The following is a 7136-nucleotide window of genomic DNA, read 5'->3' on the forward strand; positions in this document are numbered from 1 at the left end:
ATGGAAAAGTGTTCTTCTTACAGACAATGTACTCTCCCTGGAGCATTATCAATTCAATAGATCTGATGATATTCTGGTTCCCTTTTGACTCTGCAACTGTCATAAAAGTTATCTTACTGCCAGGGCTGCTCATCTATCACAGTTCTCATAAGGACTTTGCATGAGCTGCAAGATTTCTGAAATCACAGCAGGGAATACATATGTAAAGATATACATAGAGTTCTTTGTACCGGCTACTTTACATTCGCCTCCTTTCCTGCTTTTTTGAAGTTGGTTGCTCCAGTTGAAATTCACACTATTTCACATTATCTCGAATTTCATCTTCTTTTATCAAAGCACTTCTATTTGCCAAGCTCATTTTTAAGTCTAATCCTGTTCTCTAATAGGTCTGAATCTCCTCCCAGCTAGGCTTTATTTTGGCATTTACATTTACAGCTTCATTCTGTAGCTCATCACAGCGTGCGCAGACTAAACCACATGCTAGTCAGGCTGCACGTGGAAAGATGAATTCAAAATGGATCACAGGGGTAACGAGGGAGCGGAGAGCTGCTCATACAAGAGAAAGACTGCACAGATGAGCAAAATAAAGGCTGACAGCGAGCGTGAYTGCTCTGCATACGTAGACCATGGCTCACATCAGGGACAGAGAAATTTAGGCTGCAAAGTCAGAGTAGGTGGTCCCAATTACGTAAGGCAGCAAACTGGAAGGGTGGTGCTCTTTGGGGGCGCAGGTCTAGCCAAAGATGCAGGGCACACAAAGCCCAGCTATTTTTTGGATGCAAACTGAGCTGTTTATGCATTTGATGTTTTTTGCTTCGGTTSCTTGCGACTAAACACGCTCCGCTCGGTGACCTTCCTGCCCGCCCCGTGCTCCAGCGCCTTCCTGCCTGCTCCGCTTTGAATTTTTGGAACTGGCACATTTCTGCTAAGCCCATCACTGCTGGTGACGTGACAGGTTTCTGACAGTAACCTGTTTTGTCAGGAAGTCTCTGACCTGCTGCGCTCCCCTTGACAGCAGCACGAGGCTGCACCAGCCCCAACTTGTGTCCTTGGGCCACAGAAGCGCTCGGCGCTGCGAGGGGAGGAGAGCGGATGGGAGCAGCACAACGTGCCAGGCACCGTCTGCTGCTGCAGAACATGACACAAGCTGTCTGCTCCGTTCGCTTTATTGCTGCACAGTATTTTTATTACAAAACGGGGAAAAATCACTCTTTTGCTTTATCTGTAGAGGTTGCCCAGCCTTAGGAGGGTTGGCAGAAGAGCCACRCAGCTAGCAGGAGGCCACATTCGGTTTTATTCCTGCTAATCCACAGCCGTAGGGTAGGAAATGCCACCGAGCAGGTGCCACGTGCACGGGGCAGTTCCACTTGCAAAGGGAAACACTCGTCTGGTCCAGAGGGGCCAGTGTCCAGAGGGAAGAGAGGTCGCAGACACCTCAGCTTCTAAATAAGTGAAATGCAAACCCGAGGTTTGGCCAGAGTGCAATTTTCTCTTGTGGGAAATCTTTCCAACTTTTTTTCTTAATACAAAGTCTTTGTGGGAATACTTCTCAACAGTCTGAAATATTTTTGTCCACTTACTATTCCAAAGTTCAAGTCAGTGAAATTGCTGATTATTAAATGAGTATTTCACCTAGGAAAGTCATACAAATGGAGCTGTAGTTTTGCTGACATTTTGGCAATATCAGTTCCTGAATTTATGTAACAGCCCAAGTTAAGCCACTGTGTTTGTATGCTATTTACACCGCTACATCTCCCCCACCGTCTTCTTAATTCCGGCTTTGACAGCAAGAGAAAGGATCGCTTCGCTTTCCCAGGGTTTGTGATCCATGATGACAACTCTATCTTGGCGATGTTCTGATGTCTATAGCATCCACGAATCAGCCGGTATTACTGTAAAACTTACTGTCACTGAGCTCGGCTTTGATGGATGACCAAAGTAGCTGCTATTGTATTCAAAGGTAAGCAGGAAACTTATAAGAAATTACTCAAGAGAAAGTAAGAAAATAGTGCGCGGTTCCCGACGGCATGACAAAGTGATGTGCTTAGGCTCAGCACTTACCTCGCCGAGAACAGGACGGAAGAAACGGCCCATCCATATTTGAATAGCTGATCACGTAGCCAGCTCGACAGGCCATTTATATAGCCAGATTAGATCATTGTGTCATAAACTCGGGCTTCTGCTCTGCCCTCGGTTACACCTTGCGCATCTCAGCTTCATGCACCCCTAACACGAAGCAACGGGACAAGGTGTCTCTGGGTGTGCAGGCGGTGTTCCCAATTCCCAGGCGCTGCGCAAGTCGGGCAAATAGGAAAATCAGGGAACCAAGAGCAGACACTTACAGTGGATATTTTCCAGCACTAATAATTACAAGCTAGTATATGAATATTTTTTATATATTTACTAAGATCCTAACCCATACATATGTTAAAAAAAAAAAAAAAGAAAGAAAAATAAGGAGTTATAGATTAGTTATAGACTAGTCACTTCAGCTTCCAGCATAAAACATTTGGAAGAGACACTCAAACAAGGACTGCAAACACCAGGGGGATGACAAGGTGATGAGTAGTAGCCAAGATAAATGTGTCAGGAGCAAATCATGTCAAAGCAATCTGACCTTCCACAGTAAGGCAGTGTAACTCCTGGGAAGGGAAGTAAATGTCACATATCTTGATTTTAGCAAGGATTTTGTTACAGGCTTATGAGATCCCTCTTAAAGAACCGTGTAAATTTGATCTGCAGGCTGGGTGGAGAACTGGTGGCGTTTTCTGCTCAGAGATGAGTCAAGAGCAGAGCAGTGGCGAGACGGGCGGCTGCTCTGAGCACGGCTCTGCAGAGGGACACCCTGGACTGGGTTCTACCAAGAACGAGGGCCGTGGAAGGCAGCAGGCCTGCCTTGGGCTGCAGGTGGCATCAACAGCATGTTAGAGCATGGGGTGAAGGTCAAAGGAGTTTTGATAAACGGGTTAAACCGCTCAGGACAGGGTTAAACCAGCTCAGGAGGTGGGACACGAGCTGTTCTCCTCTCCCGCGAGCAGGAGGAAGGCTCATGGGCACCATGCTCCTCCGGGGCAGCACAGGGCAGCCCCAAGCCAGTGGCTACGGTGGCTTCACAGCAAGTCACCGCCACAGCACCCGTGCAATGGTTGAGAAGTGCCCTGCCTGCCCACCGCTTTGGGCATAACTAAGACAGAGAAGCTTTTCTTTAAGGCTACAGATCAGCAATTTATGGCAATAAGTAAGAACAGTCACCTGCAGAGATCCAACAGGGGCTTATTTTCTAGGTCTTTTTTTTTTTTTTTCAAATTTTCATCTACTGTTGTTAATATATTTCCAAGAGAAATAACAAACAGATCTGAAGTGGGGTTTTTTTTTTTTGCTATTTAAATTATTTTCAACTTATTTTACATATTTATGAGCACTGACTACCTGAACACCCCAAAAGTGAAGTACCTGTAGTACCTGAAGGGGAATGTAGGGAGGAAGGGGCCAAGCTCTTCTGGGTGGTGGCCAGTGCCAGGACAAGGGGCAGTGGGGACAAGGTGAACCGCAGGCAGCTCCGTGTGGCCGTGAGGAAGAACTTGTTTGGTGTGAGGGTGCCYGAGCCCTGGCCCAGGCTGCCCAGGGAGGCTGCGGAGGCTCCTGCTCTGCAGATCTTCCCAAGGCGCCGGGATGCGCCCGGGTGCCCCGTGCTCTGGGTGTCCCTGCGGGAGCAGGGGCTGCGCTGGGGGATCCCTAGGGGTCCCTTCCAACCTCAGCCATGCTGTGGTTCTGTGGTTCTGTGATTCTGTGAAAGTGAAGCCTGTGTCTGATGGACAGAGGGCGCTGGCCATGGTGTGCAGTCCCCAAGTACATCCTCATGTAGGCCATYCCCTTGGACTAGAGTGTATACAGTGCGAGAAGCCCTGGACTACCAAACGTACTTGCCACTCGCCATGCAACTTCCTCAAGAGTTTTGTGTTTAGATAAGGGTATGCTGAACTGCCCGTCCTTGGAGCAGGGAAAGTTGTAAGTTGGCAGCTGAAAATCACTGCACCTTGGTGTGATGAGAAGGATCAGACTGTGCTTGCAAAGTGCTAGGTAAATTCTAAATTTTATTATTTTATTATGTTTGTTAATCTTGCCACTGTGAAGCARCCCTCAAACATTAGATGAAGAAATGAAAATGTCATTTAAGGTTCTACCACCTGTGTACGAGTACAAACGAGGTATGTGGAAACACTGACACGTTCAACTGAACACCATGCTGAACTTCAAGTAYAAATAGTTTGATAAAAAAGCCAGGATAGACACTCAAAATTTTCCACATCCAGAAGAATTCTACACTCTCGTTTAAGACTCACCACTTAGGAATTTACTTTATTTTGCCTAGTTTGCAAAATACAGTCATGTAATTAGTACTTAATTTGAAGTACTTAAAGCAATAACAGGAAAGCAGCAAGAAGCAGCAGACCTGCATATACTCTAGGCTTTAAAATCCTTTTTAATCCAAGATGAAATGACTATCTTTTATTACCGAAGGAATAGAGAGACAGAAAGAAAGAGCAGAGGGATAGCGAAGAGTAGGCAGCTGTTGAGGAAAACAGTTTAACAAAAATAGCTCCTGTGCTGCCTGGGTATCCTCCGGAGCCAGACGGGAAAGCTCCCTTGATTTAAGGGAAAGGAGAGGCTCCCACCCACCACCTCCTCTAGGACCACGCTCAGTGAGCTCTGCCCTCCCGTTACACACAGTATCTTCCACATTCGAACAGATGAAGGAGCTGAAGGAGCTTCAAAGAGGTTTAACGCAAATCAAATGCATTTTCAGCTGCTGCATACTCAGATCTGGGCAACTCTCTGCCACTGGGTATCACTGAGACCAAGATATCACCAGATTCGAAAAGGCTCTAGGGCCATTCACGAGGCAGGTCCACCTGTGGCTCTTGACTCCAACAGCCTAAAAATTCCCCGTGCCACCAACTTCCTTGGGCTCTAAGTCCCTGTCAGCAGACATAACCTTTAAAGCAGAGCTGGGAGCAATGCTCCTTCTGTGGAAGCATTTGAGGGCTCCAGACAAAGCTTTCAGGTGATGTTTAAAACAGTTCTGTGAGCTTGACCAGACAGTCCAAAAGAAMAAGGGTAAAAAAGGCCTCTTTCCCCTCTGCAGTCACAGGCAGAGGGGGAAACACTCAAGCAATGGGTTTCCTTGCTGTATTTTCTCCCATTCTTCTGCCAAAGCATCGAGTCCTCACACAAYGCCGTGTCCCCATGTGTGTCCCTTCTGCCTCACTTTTTTGCCCTCCAGGCTTCTCCCCAGGCTGCCTGCTTGGCTTGCTCCCCATCGCGGAGCACTCCTGTGGGCTTTACTTGTGGCAGAAACCACGAAGCATCTCTGCAGCTCCGCTCAGAAGCAGTTCCAGGGCCTCCATCAGCTCCCGCGCACCAGAAGATGATCTCCGCTTGGTCCAAACGGGCACAGCACAGCTGCACAGGATAAAGAGGGCAGCCTTCGCTTTGCTGAGCTCTAAGGCGCTTGGGGATCGCTCTTAACTACTAAGTGCCACCATGCAGGTACCTCGGAACATGTGAGCAACACCCTGTCCTGGTGCTGGACGAGACCTTTCCAAAGTAGACATCAGCAAGATAATCATCCAGGTCTGCTGACTGCGCTGGGCATCAACTCAACCCATCTTCCCCACATGGATCAGGGAACGACACGGCTGGGGGAGGCCCTGCCGCCCCGTAGGCTCCATCTTCCCCACACGGATCACGGAGCAACTTGACGGTGGCCACGTTCATCTCCAGGCTGCAAGTTTCAGGCGCTTTGATCACCTGGCACAATTATTCCCTGCATTTTCTGCTCTCCGGCGGTCCCGGGGAGAGGTGCCAGGATGCCGTGCCCTGGGATGCCCATAGGGGCACAGCAGCTGTCCACCCGCTGCAGCCACCCCACAAGCACGGTTCACCGAAGTTGGGCTGTTTTTCACAGTAAAAAGCAAACAAAGTGCCACTTTGCGAAGTTTACATAAATATTCATTCCRCAGAGCAGGCATCGCTCAAGTTAAGTTTTTTTTCAGAGGAGCTTTCTTCCTGAATTGTTTTTATGTTTTTAGAGCTCTGTAAAAGACATTGCTGGCAGAGATTTTAAGAAGTGCAGGGCGTGAAGAGCAAGGGAGYGGAATTACATTCCAGGCACACCTGAACACGGCTCGTGTGTCTTCCTGCAGGAAGCCAGAACAGTGCTCGGCGTCACCCAGGTTTCATGTCCACGGCGTTAGAAGGACAAAGTGCTTCTGAAATGCAGTGCCTGCCTTGTGCAAAAGGGACTATTTCTCCTCCTTGCTTTGGGTCTTCTTCCACAGTCYTTCTAGAGGAAAAGGTCTCATTAAACCTGGTCGGTTTTCCCTTCAGTACTGAAGTTCAGAAGGGCTGTACATCAAAGCAGATGGATTATTAGTTGGTTTCTATAGCACTAAATATTAGTGTTACAGAGCAGAAATTTGGCAAAGGCTCATTTGTGCTGCCAGTGAAACCAAAGCCACCTAGGACTGCAAAAGAAACCTATTATTCTATTTATAACAAACGAGGTGTTATTTGTATAGATGGAGATGGTTCCCTAGTGTTTTTCCTTCCCAATGACATTTTATAAGTGGATAGCAAGTATGAAAATGTGCTACTCCATTTAACATATAATATTTTCAAATAGTCATTCCAGGTCTGGTTTATGCCATTTGATCCATCAATAATATATTGCTTAGAGTCTAGAAATAATGTTAAAAAAAACCTATGTAGTTATGGGTTATTAGGATAAATTGGTTTTCAAAATGCCTTTAGTCCATTCTATCATATTTCTCTGAGATCAATCTAGTCCACTATTATTTTCCATAGCCTCTTTCATCTAGCAATATTAGCAGAATAAACTGGATATTCCTCATGATTCTACAAGGTATTCTTGATGGGTTTTTAGAAATGATTTTGATTTCACAGATATTGAARAAGTATCAACATTTGATAAAAATGCCCATATTCACCTACAAGACCAGGAACTTGCAAAGTACTGCTATTGGTGATTCATTTTCTGTGAAAAAACACTATGTCAACCGGTGAGGTATCAGACAGACTGAAGGACCCTTCGGTACATACACAACACACATTAA

Source organism: Nothoprocta perdicaria, unplaced genomic scaffold (genome assembly GCF_003342845.1).
Source record: "Nothoprocta perdicaria isolate Ctin4 unplaced genomic scaffold, notPer1 scaffold_384, whole genome shotgun sequence".
Lineage (NCBI taxonomy): Eukaryota > Metazoa > Chordata > Aves > Tinamiformes > Tinamidae > Nothoprocta > Nothoprocta perdicaria.